Source organism: Tamandua tetradactyla, chromosome 14 (assembly GCF_023851605.1).
Source record: "Tamandua tetradactyla isolate mTamTet1 chromosome 14, mTamTet1.pri, whole genome shotgun sequence".
NCBI classification, from domain to species: domain Eukaryota; kingdom Metazoa; phylum Chordata; class Mammalia; order Pilosa; family Myrmecophagidae; genus Tamandua; species Tamandua tetradactyla.
The window spans coordinates 34992806-35005530 of record NC_135340.1 but is presented as its reverse complement, the minus strand read 5'-3'; the positions used below and the strand labels follow the sequence as shown (position 1 = coordinate 35005530).

Here is a 12725-nt window from a genome sequence, read left to right as displayed (position 1 = left end):
GGGGTGGGGGTGGGGGCTGGTGGATGCCCAGGGTGAGAGCAATGTTAGGGAGGAAGCTGCAGGCTCAGAAGCCTGATAAGCTCTGAATGAAGAAAGGAGCTGTGCCTCACCCCAGTGAAGGAGAGGTAGCTTTACCTGCAGCGGCCCTGGGGGGCCGGTTCGCCCCTCTCGCTGTCTCTCCAGCACCAGTTCCCCCTCCTACTGCGCAACCTAACATGCTACTCCCGCCCGCCCCGTGTCCCCATTGGCTACAGTCAACTGCCACTCACCAAAGGCGCAAGACGCAGAAGGGTGAAAAGGGTGGGACTAGAAATCGCTCCCCCTCCCCCTCCTCCACCACTCGTTAGGTTGAGAGTGCACGGAGAGGCCTATCCGGTTTCTAGGGCCCAGGCGAAGCCTGCAGCTTGATTGAAAGAAGGGGGCCTGGCCAAAGGGACAGTCTTTTCCTGCGGAAAACCAGTCCTAGGAATTAAATTCTCTACCACCTACACAGTATTTTGCACACCAAAAAGCATAAACTCAGGGAGGGTGGGTTCTGCACTAGGCCAGCTCTGCCTCCTTCTGGATCCCCTTGCCTTCTGTCAACTCCTCTCTTGTAAACACTGTACCTAATTCCCCTACCCAAAAAAAGGGAACAAATCTTCCCTCCATTATGGGAGCGAGTCAGTCTAGGTGCTGGAATATTAAGCCTTTTATTCTTAAAAGATAGTATTCTTTCTGCTACCACCCACAATGCTGGTTTGCATTTTTGATGCTCCAACCTTTCTACAAAGCAATCCTGGGTACTCCCTACACATTCTCACTTTCCTCTGAATACCCATTACTCACCCCCAAACCTGGTCTCCATCCCCAACTCACTTCTCTTGAAACACAGTCCATTTGACATATTGGCCAGTGACAATATTGCAATGCCACTTGAGACTACTCTAACTCCCAGTGAGGTTATTTAACCTCAGAATGATGGCATGCAAGCTTGAGTCCCCCAAATAAACTGTTATTAAAAAGAGCTATTAATCTCCTGACCCCTAGTTTCTCCTGTATCATAACTACCCTCAACACTGGAATCCTATCCTCTGTACTCTACAACACAAACTAGGAAGACCAAAGTGGCAGATCTCATTTTAAAGATGGTACTATTACCGCTATTGTTAGGAACATCCAATTACCTGCTTCCATAAATGGCATTACTGTTTTCCCATTTACTCAGGTTCACAAACTCAAAGATATTTTTGAAACTTTTTTCTGTATCCACCACCCAATCATTTTTCAAGTCAATGGATTTTCCTGCAATATATCACAGATATAAGAATTCTGGAGGTGGAAAAGACTTCAGCAATCATGTGAAACCAACCCTCTTGTACAGATGTGTAAACTGAAGCTTAGAAGAGTTAAGTAATTCGACTATGAAACTAAGTGGCAAAATCAGGATTGAAATAACCTGACTACTATTCCTACTGCTACCTTGATTATTTATGCAGTTGCTTGTACAAGAGAAAGAAGACACATAAAAGATCTCTTCCCTCACTAATCCATTCTGCTACCAGATTAATCTTAAAATATGGTATGGCCAAATCAAACTCTTATTTAAAAACTTTCAAAGATCTCCTGTTACAACATAAAGTCTATTTCTTTTTTCACAGTCAAGACCCACACCTTGCTTTTCCAGGCTTATTTCATCCTCTCTTCTTCTACATATACACTTACATGCTAGCAAAAAAAGAGACAACTTTCTATTGCCATACACTTCTTCTCATTTGGGTCTAGCTAACAATGTTGCCTTCAAAGTATAAGTCATCCTTACTTTACAATGTTGCCATCAAAATCATGCTTATCAGGGGTGTAAGGGTAGTTCAGTAGAATTCTCACCTGCCATGCGGGAGACTGGGTGCAATTCACAGCCCATGCCCCCCCCCCTCGGCCACCCCCACCAAAAAAAAAAAAGGTATTGTAATAACGGAATACTCACATGGAAACAGAATGAAATGTGGCCCCCACCATATAGCATACAAAAAAAAAACCATACTTATCCTCTAAGATCTACCTAAAATGCCTGTTCATTCATTACCTCAACATTTAGAGCATATGCTATACCAAGTAAAATGCTAGTATTAGATATCCAAAGGCAAATAAGACATAATTCCTACCCTTAAAGAACTCACAGTGGATAAGTTTGTGTGTGTGTGTGTGTGTGTATGCGGGAGGAGGGTGAAAAGGGTGTCATGGGGACTAGGACAACATTGACAAATGTAAACAATCATAATACAATGTGATACATGCAACCATATAAGCAGGGGGTTATTACAACAACACAGAGGAAAGGAACTTAGTAACTTTTGAGGAAAAGGTTTCAAGGAAGTTGTTTCTTAAAGGATGAGAAGGAGTTAATCAGGTGGGAGGGTTTGGGTGAAATATAAGAAAGGGGTCTTCCAGGCAGCAGGGATAGTAAGAGGAAAGATAAAACAAAGCACAGCAATGAGAAAGTGTATGAGGCATGTACAGGAAACTGTAGAGTAGTTCTCTGGTTCAGTCTTGCCAAAGCATAAATTGCAAGGAAGAAATTGAAGAGAGATGAGGTTGAAGGGATAGGTAAGGACTACATCATGGAGGCCTCAAATAACTCATTAGGACTTTTTCTTACAGGTGGATGAGGAGCCACTGGAATGTGAAATGACATGATCAGAACTACATTTTGGTAGTTTTTTTTTTGGCTGCTGGATAGATTTTTCGGGGGGGAAGAGGGGTGTGAGGGGATAAGACACATTTAGGAGGTTGCTGTGGTTGTCCAGAAAAGAGCTGTACAGTGGATATTTGCTGATCTTTCTCTTGTCTTCTCAACAAACAAAAGCCCCCATTCTTTTGGGCGAATATCTCAATGTAAGAATCTTAATGGGAAACTGGATCTTACTTCCCACTATAGAGCTAGATGGAAATCCCTCTCCTCTTCTTTGGAAAATAGGAAACAGGCATATGACCTAGACTAGTTTAAATGGACACTCCTGCTGGGGGCCTCTAAAAGGGTGAGCCAAAGACCTAAGACCAATCAGTCAGATGACATTCAGCAGTGGCAAACTGAGGCACCCTTTACAGAATGTTTCAGTGGTGAGACCTTGTGTGTGTTCTAGATATCTTAGCCTCCTTTGGTTTCACACCATTTTCTACATCAGGTTCTCTAACATTGCCAATGATTTTGTGACCCATCCAATATCCTTTCAATAAATTCCCTTTCTGCTTAAATTAGCCAAAAGATGATTTCTGCTGTTTGTGACCAAGAACTCTACGAGATAATTAAGACCCGAACTACAGCAATATAGTTCAAAAGGTAATAACCTTGAATGGATTGTATGGTATGTGAATAAAACTGTTTTTTTTAAAAATGGTAATTATGTAGGAGTATTTGCTTAGTGGGTATAGTGTTTTTAAATAAAAATTATTTTTTTAAAAAGGTATTGTGAGAAAGAAGGGACAGAGCTCAGAAATAAGGGATAAAAATCAGTATAACCTGGAATTTAGAGGGAAAGATAAATTCAGGCTTATTGAATTTGTGTTGTCACTGGCATGTTAACTAGCATTATTCAATAGGAAACTGGATGAATGAGTTAAAAAGTCAAGCCTGGTAATAGATTTTACAGTTATCAACATCTAAGTGGCAGTCGTAAGAGGGAAATTACCCAGGGAGTGTGAAGAACAGGCCAAGTATATGAAAGACTGCACAATTACTGCTGGAGAGACAATAGAGAATGTAGGGATCTGTGAAGAATGGGAGAACCCATATTCATTCCAAAAAGAGTTGTCATATGAAAACACACATCCAGGGTTGAAACAGAAATTCTGATTTTTCAAGTCACAATATAGTTTTATGTAAAATCTTGTAAGTTTTAACTGTAGATAATTACCTCAAATAACACTATACAGGCTAAACAAAATATTTAGCTGGTGACCCAACTCAGATCTATGGTGTAGAGTGAGAATCCAGGAGAATATCAAGTTTTAAGAATGAGAACAAGCTATGCCTACTAAAAAGGCAGAAAAGAAATAGCCAGAGAAGCAGGAGAGTGCAATGCCACAGAAGGAAAGAGTACAGATTTGCAGATGGAATGAATGCTCAATTATATCAAACAAAGCAAAAAGTTCCAGTAGTACAAAAACTTTAAAATGTCCACTGGATTTAATAATTGAAAGTTTTTTTGACACCTTCTTTCCATTATCAAGCAAGAAATAATCTGTCCCAAATGAGCTTTCATAACATTTTTGTTTATTCCTCTTTTAGGATAGTTATTTTATATTTTCAGTATATTTGTATATGGATGTATAATGAGCTCTGAAGTCAGAGGACCTGGGTTCAAATTTGTCCCATCACTTGAAAGCTGCATAACTGTAAGCCACTGAATTAACCTTTCTGAGTCTGGTTCATTCCTCTGATAAAGGGGATTGTAAGAGCCAGTCACAAGGCCATTAATGAGGATTAATGAAAACCTACCACTGTATTTGGCACATAACCACCATGTTTTAGGAGGTGTTCAACAAATATCACTGGACAGAAAACTGAGAAAGTTTTAATTTTTATTTTTGCCAATTTCTCTACCTACATAGGAGGATGCTAATCAGCCTTAGAGGTGATTACCACCCAGATTAATGGGCTCCAAGATTATTATTCTTTTCAGTAGGCTAATGTTGGCATGAGTACGCACTCACAGCTTGAATGAGCTTGAGCGTGCACTCTAGCTCTCTCTCCCACTATATTAAATCCAAATTAAGGAAAACAAGAATAACTACACTCTAGATTCTAGAGTCTGAAGAACATATTTAACTAACTGATTTTTGTCAGCCTAAAACTGCTACAAATGTTCTAAGTTGCTAGTACCCAAATTTGAGTGGTGAGAGACCTAAGTTAGGACTCCCAGGGATCCAAGGAGGAGTCATAAAGATTTCATATGAAGCACTCCTACCTTCAAATATTTTTTTCACATGGCTTCCAGGTCTCCACATTTTCTGGTTTTCTTTCCATCTTTCAGGCCATTTCTTTCGCTACTCTTCTCTACCAATCTTTAATTGTTGAAGTTCACTAAGCTTTGCTCCTAGCCTTTGCTCAGATCTATACTTTCTTTCCAAGGATGTTTTATTCACATACATGGCCTCAATTATTTTAATTCATTTCTTCAACAAATTATCTATATGCCTATGCCTCTCATTTATATCTCTGGGCAAGATGTCATCCTAAACTACAGACCTGTGTATCTACTTGCTTATTCAATAGGTCTTCTTGGTAGTTTCTTCAGTCTCTTTCCCCTCTCTCCATGCCCCACCCCACTAGGCACACACACAAAGAGGTTAATCATCCTCTTTCATTTCTTACCCAGCCATGGCTGCAAAGCCCAGAAGCACTCTCCTTAACCAATACTTTTAAGTCCTGCCTTTACTGCCTAAATATCCTTCAAATCTATTCTACTGCCTTTCTAGCTCAATTTATCATCCTCACTTCCGTCAAAAATTGCCTTCTAACTGGCTCCCCTCCATTCTGCCTATTTAATTATTGATTCTTAATTTCAAAATTCATTTCAAAGTAAAGCTTTTCCTCCCAGACTAACAACAGCTCAATTTACTGAATGTACACTACATGCCAGGCATGTAGTATATAGTGTAAGTAATGCAAATGTATTAATATATTTAATGTTCTTAAAAAGCTGAAATAACCATCCCTATTTAACAGATGAGGAAACCGAAGCACAGAGCAATAACAAACTTGCCTAAGATCCCACAGCTAGCGAGAAGTGGTACCAGTTACAAGTTCAGGCAATGTGCCTTCAGAAGTCCTATTCTTAAGCCCTCTTTCACACTATGCTATAGGTTACATGCCTCTATTATGAATACTCCTAACACACAGTACTTCTCCTTTGTAGGAGAAATTGAATAGCTGATTATATAATTAATTTTTTTATGTTTATTCCCCCTCTCCATTAGAATGCAAGTTTCACAAAGTCAATGACTGTGTATATCTTGATCACTACAATATTCCCTTTGCTTATCAGTGGTAATGGGTATTCAACCTACTTTTGTTGAAAGAATGCATATTCCAACTTCCAGTCAAAGGTGGTGGGTGTAGGGCTGCAGTGGAGTAATGGGGAGATTTCTGAGCAAAGGCAAGAGCTTCCCTCAGTCACGGTGCAGTAATAGCAAATGGGCAGTGGCATGTTTTCCTACCAAAAACATTTAGAAAAAGCATCATAAAATCATAAACATATTCACTTTCTAGGACCTGCAGCAGACACAGCTCTTACATATAGCAAAAGGGAACTGCAGGCAATAGACATAAAAGATTCTTCAATAATATGATAATCATTGTTGAAAGTAAAGAAATTTTAGTTATCCCCTTTAGGACTAGAATCATAAACTTCAATGGTGACCAATTCAAAGCTGTGACAAAAGCAAATGGATGGACACTATACCATGATGATTCGAAAATAGGGCATGGATTCATTTTTAAGTCCATCTCATAGTAGATTCTTTTCCCAGTAAAACCCTGGAGTTTGGGCCTAAGAATGAAGATAGAAAATAAGAGCCTTATCTCTAAGGGTCATTGGCCTTAGGTCAAGTGAGACTAGATCTGGAAATGTTCCTCTTCACTGATTCATGGTCACCAAGGTGAAAAATAATATTTGGGCTCTAGGTGAGGAATATCCAACTGGATCACTGCACCCATTTTGGGGCATACAGCATAAGTAATACTATTTATAATTTACGTAGCAGGCTTCCAATCCTCTTTATGTTCCCCCATATTGCCCCTACTGCCTTATTTTAACTGGAGCAAGTACATGTATTTGTTTATAATCTAACTGTAAATTATAAATATTTACTTGATTCAACTATGGGCTATCAGAGATTGTTTTCACTGCAACACTTACGTGAAAAAAAAAAAAAGCTGGACTGGGGGTTAGAGAGAAGAGACATTATAAAGCAGTGTTATTATCAACCTGAGTAAATGGTATGTCTTCAGGTACAAAAACTAACTCCAGTGACATGGGACTAATGAAAATTTAGTGGGTTAATTTGACTTGTATTGGCTAAAAAATGGAGTTATTTTTAAGAAAAACCAAGTGATTCTTTTTCTATAGAGCTTAAAGTACCTCACATAATCTTATCTTCAAAATAACTAAGTCAAATAAAAGAACCAAATCATGAAGACAAAGATAAATTTTACATTCTCAAGGTTCTACAACTGCTGAAGGTAAAGTCAAGGGGCTAATGCATGCCAACCTGTCCAGTGCTGTGGTCAAAGAAAAACCTGTTCAATCCTGATCTCCCATAGGGGTCAGCACTGAACTTTTAAGATAGGGATAGGGAAGTCAGACAGACCAGAATCTTCTGGCTAAGTTAGCAAACCTAAGTCCTATTTTTTTCTCTTCTTCAAAATGAAGCTTACATCATACACATTTCAGGGCTATTCTGTAGATTAAGAGATAATGTACAGCAACCTTGTTTCTTGAAGATGACTGTATAACAATACAGGTTTTACAGTGTGACTGTGTGATTGTGAAAACCTTGTGTCTGATGCTCCTTTATCTAGGGTATGGACAAATAAGCAAAAAATATGGATAGAAAATCAATAATAGAGGGAACAAAGGTAAAAATAAATTGGATAAATGGAAATCTAGTGGTCAGTGAGAGGGAAGGGTAAGGGTTATGGTATGTATGAGCTTTTTTCTTATTTCTTTTTTTCTCTGGAGTGATGCAAATGTTCAAAAAATGATTGTGGTGGTGAATATACAACTATGTGATGATACTATGAGCCACTGATTGTATACCACATACGAAATGTCTGTACGTTAAGAATGTTTGTTTGTTGTTTTATCAATAAAAATATTCAAAAAGAGATAATATACAATACTAGGCACATAGTTAGCAAATAAAGAGGAGTTTGCAATTACCTACCCAATATTTTAAAACAGCACCACTAAAGGCTTCTCTCAAAGCAAAGTTACTCCACAGAGAGTTGGCAGACCTGATTTGCTAAGAAGAATAGTGAGACAGTTTTCACAATTAGAATAGCAGGACTGCTGGGCAGGATGAAAAGACTCTGGTACTACTATACTAAGAAAGCAGCAGAACCCTTTAACCTTATCGCTATGGAACACAGACTCCAACCAGCATATAGGGCAACATTACAGGTAATTCAACTAATCATTTTTATCCTTGTAGACTGATGCCAGTGTCTATTTCATAAGCACTCAAATTCCTTTAAAATACCTGCTTATGGTAACAGTTCTCTGACGAGGCTGCCCCTTAGTAGTTCACATGCTTGGATCCAGCTGCTTCAGCTTTTGACTCCCCAACTTGTAGGAAAGCAGTGAATGAAAGTGAACTTTACCTATAATATTTAAGACCTCATGAAAAAGATTCCCAATAGGAAGCATATCTGTAAAACAGGCAGAAGCACTAGTTTTTATAGGAGGTTTGATGTACGAACAAAGAACCGATTTCCTCAAAAAAAAGGAAAAAGAAAATGACTGAATACTGAGTAGAAACAATGAGAAATAAAACACTGGTTAAAAGTCCAGTGTCCATGCAACTTGAGAATCCCTATTTCGAAAATCCAGAAAATCTTCCCATCATGCAGTTTACTTAGAGAGTTTAAATCTGATAAATGTGAATTTGGTGTGCAAAATTCTGTTGTGATCTGTGCTCTAAATAGGCAGCCAAACTACAGAAATCACTCGTTTCTTCAGGAACCAAGCAAAAAAAAATTCCCATACCATATCACTTATAAGGCAAAGCACCTGTGAATACCCATGTCCCAAGGAATAATCCCCCAAAACAGAGAGAAGTAGTTGTGGTAGAAAAAAAAGAAAGCAGGAGATTCCAAAAGTTTCTATAATGGCCACAAGAGACAATCTGAGAAACTTTGACTATCCTTTCTCTGAAATGAATTTAAGAATCCAGTTGTTATATATCCTTTCTCAGAAAGTTACTGGCATACTCACAGGAGAATTACAGACTCTCAAAACATGAAGGTATTATTATGGAATTACTTATTACTGAAATTGTGGGGACGTTACAAAAAAGGATTAGAATTATCACATTCAAGGTACTGACACACAAGGAGAAAAGAAGTCCAGTCCTGGGAATTATTACCTAGTAATTTTAGTAGCATATCATTAAATTATCTATTAAAAAGGAAACAGAGCCTGAAAGTTTCAAATAAAATGAAGGCAGATAAATTTCTCAGGAAATATACAGAAGAAATAAAATCAGGGATGTGTCATTCTTTTGATGACAAAAATTAACACTTTCTTAATAACTGTGTATGAAAAGTAATTTTTTTAATTTCTGATTTGTCTTTAAAGTTGTTTATTCTGTCATTTGAATATGACTGAGTATGATGTTCTGAGAACTGTTTTCAAATAAACCACTGACAACATACTATGACAGTCTGAATACTGTCTAGATTCCCTATACTTTTCCACTGTTTGGAATATATTCTTGGGCCACTGCTGAAAAGGAAGGCAAAGCAATTACCTATGCCAGGGTGAATTATGTCTATGCCTGTTGGGTTTTTTATTATCATGTAACATATATTAGTGGATAGAAATTAAGTGTTTCATTTTTAAAAGTGTCCTACTGCAATCTGAAGGCAAGAATTAAGATATTTTTAAGTTAACTATTTTGCTTCATGTAACATCAAACAACCAAGAACGTAGTTAAGGGCACAAAGTAATGGGTAATAACAGGCCAAAAGAAATGTTACCTACACAATAACTTAATGAGAAACATCAAGACTAACATACTCTATATTTTATATTAAAACATTCAGTAACTAGGAGGAGGTGGACTTACTTTGCCAATACAAATATAATGAAAATTTTAAAGGTAATATGAAAGAGAATTAGATAACACAAAATAAAGAGCTTAACTATGACTTCACATGAATACACACAAAATAAGAGGTAAAGAAGGAAAACACTATTCAGGAAAAAAATGTAGAATGTAGCTAATGGTTAAATATACTTTTAGGCAATAGAAACTGGTTCTTACAACAGTATGTACAACTGCCACTTGGGTACCAGGTACCAAAGGAGGTATATTTTGGAAATTAGCATATTTTACATTCCTTGAAAGATTAAAAGAGGTACAGCAAATTCAAATAAAATGCAAACTGAACAAAATTGTAACAGGAAGATGAAAATGGAAGCTTTACACAACCTTTGTAAGGAAAAAGAATAAAAAAATTATTAAAGAAAAATAAAAAATTAAATAGAGTAAAATATGAAACAAATGCTAAAAGTAAAACAATAAGTACTAGATAGGTTATAGTAGTGCAAGGGCAGGCCATGAAGTGACCTGCAAATTAAGAACTTCCAGATCCAGAAGTGAAGTGACTTCTAGGGATTTGTGTTCTGCATATGGTCTTCTGCTCATCGCCCCTTCCCACAGCCCTGCACACCACCACCCCTAGACCTGTGGATATAATATTCCTTAAGAATTTAGGTTCTGCCTATGGAAATGTTTCAGTCCTCCAACAGATGAGAATATTAACTCTCTCTCTTTCAGGAAGCAAGCACAGTTCTTGGCAGCCATAAATTAATCTTAATTGATGAGTTTACTTAGGAAAAATCTCACCTATTTCAACAGAAGATGCAGACAATAGTTTCTTTTAAAGACTGTTCCCCCTCACTATCTTTCATTACTTATCAGAAACTTGACCATTCACATAAAATGTCAAACCTTCCTATTTCAACTCAAACTCTGCAGTGGCAGTTACCTCAATGCCAAGATTCCTCCACCCTATCACCCAGCAGTACAGCAGAGAAGGCTATCTCAGGAAATATAAGACCTATTTTCCTAGTGATTCCCAACCAGCTTGGCAAATAGGTTTCCTATCCATATCTTAATGGAATTTGTCAATTTAAGAACTGACAAGGCCACATGCAGTCTAGAGCACAGCATAGGGGAGGTGTGAAATGAACAAGTACCTATTCACTGCTCCAACAATCTCTTATACCAATCCATTATTCCTTTGCTATTTCAGTTTTAAACCTTCCTCCAGCGCTTGTCTCTTCACACACACACCTAGCCTCTCTTTGGCCAGTGTCCTCCAATTACCTTGTAGACCCACTGGCATGCCACCATCACAACACAGAAGGTCTTCTTAAATGGAAAACATTCATCTTTCTTTCTTTTCAAGTGATGGAATAATTCCAAACCATTTGGAATAAGTTTTTCACATACTGACCCTATGAGGTTAACCATAATTTCCTCTGAAACCTATTCACTGACCAATGCAAAAGAAATTCATTGACAGAAGTCATTATCTAATTAATTAATACAATATCCAAATCACAAGCTCACCTTCTAGTTGTGTAAAGTGGCCTACACCAGATAGGACTTCAGCTGATGCTAAGGATAACCCAGCCAGGCAGTTAGTAAGTCCTTGACCGAGTTTACAGGGTTCTGAACTACAAGGAGATTAAATGTTCAGTGGATGCTGGTGTGATGGTAGGATGCAGCAAACACTGAAAGTGCAACTTCCGTGGTTGTGTTTCACTTATGTCTACTTTTGAAAAAAAAAAAAAAGACATTGAATTCCAAGCCTTTCATTTCTGGTTCACTGATCAGGCACTGAAAAGGGACTGGTCACTAGAAAACTTCTTTGAAGACCGTAATCACTTCAGGACTGCCCCTTAAAAGGCAGGAGGTGCTTGCAACATTTGCACAGCTGCTGTAATGGGCAGGGACATTCCCTGTCACGCTAGAGGCAGGTAAATAAGAAACTGCTTTCGTTCCGAGGTAGGAGCGGGGGTCTTCTGCCATGGAAGAGTTTACATAATACAACAGAAAACCAATGAAAACGAATGAGCTCTGCAGACCTGTCAACGGAGATGCAAGGCTTGCGCTTCTCCCTTCCCACCATCTCCAAACCCTCTACAATAGTCTGCCCTTCTCTCCCAGAAGACCCACAGAAATTATATCTAAAAACGTAAAACAACCCGCAACTGCTCACTCCATGCCTTCTTACCCGCCTTTATTATTAAAAAGCAGAAAGCAAGCAAAAAAGAAAGAAGGAAAACAAGAAAATCCTAACCTCCCACTTCTGAGTCCAAAGTATGGAGTAGCCAAACAGAACCGGGGAGTTTTCCCTTCCTATGGATGGGGGAGAAGAACAAGGACCTGCTTCAAATCTACACCACGCCCAGTAATGCAATGACAAGCTCTAAAAAAGCAACAGCGGTCCGGGCAGCCCCTCTCACAGCTTGGCCTGGCTCGGGCCGCACAACCCCGCGGCCGGCCTCTCCCCCGGCCTCTCACAAAGGAGAATGGTTCAGTCCAGAGCATCACCCAGCACCTGATGCCCCACAACTGGGGGACGGGCAGGGGTCGGGGGAAAGAAGAGGATACTGAGTTACTGAAATTAATTCTAAGAGCCTTAGCTTTTGCAAGGTCTCTTGGACCAGCAATGAGGAACGAGCGTGAAAGGGAAACCTACCTGAACAAGTCCTGGTGCTTCCTGTGGAGCCAGCGTTTCAACTCACCCTTTCGGAGAACAAGGCGCCTTCCGGCGGAGCATGGCCAGCCCTCGTCTCAACCGAGCTTGCTGGTAGTCCATTCTCCCTCAGCTCAACCCACTTACGCTCCTACCCACCAATCGCAGAGCCCAAACCCGGCCTCTCCTAGCAGGGTAGTGTGAGCGCCATCCAGGAAGTCTCCTGAGGGTGGGAGGTCCTAAAAGGCTGAGT

At 39.1% G+C, this 12725-nt stretch overlaps 1 protein-coding gene across 4 annotated transcripts in view; it reads right to left on the bottom strand.

The window, feature by feature from the left end:
• The window catches only part of RAB2B (RAB2B, member RAS oncogene family), a 38934-nt gene that overhangs the window by 6093 nt on the left and 20116 nt on the right, over window positions 1-12725 (bottom strand). The window contains exon 9 of one of the 4 annotated variants that reach the window (XR_013162266.1): window positions 6210-8004. The exons of the other annotated variants lie outside the window; for them this stretch is intronic. The gene's annotated coding sequence lies outside the window, so the exon portion shown is untranslated. Of the gene's footprint in view, window positions 1-6209; window positions 8005-12725 lie in introns of those variants that run through there. 4 annotated transcript variants of the gene reach the window in all.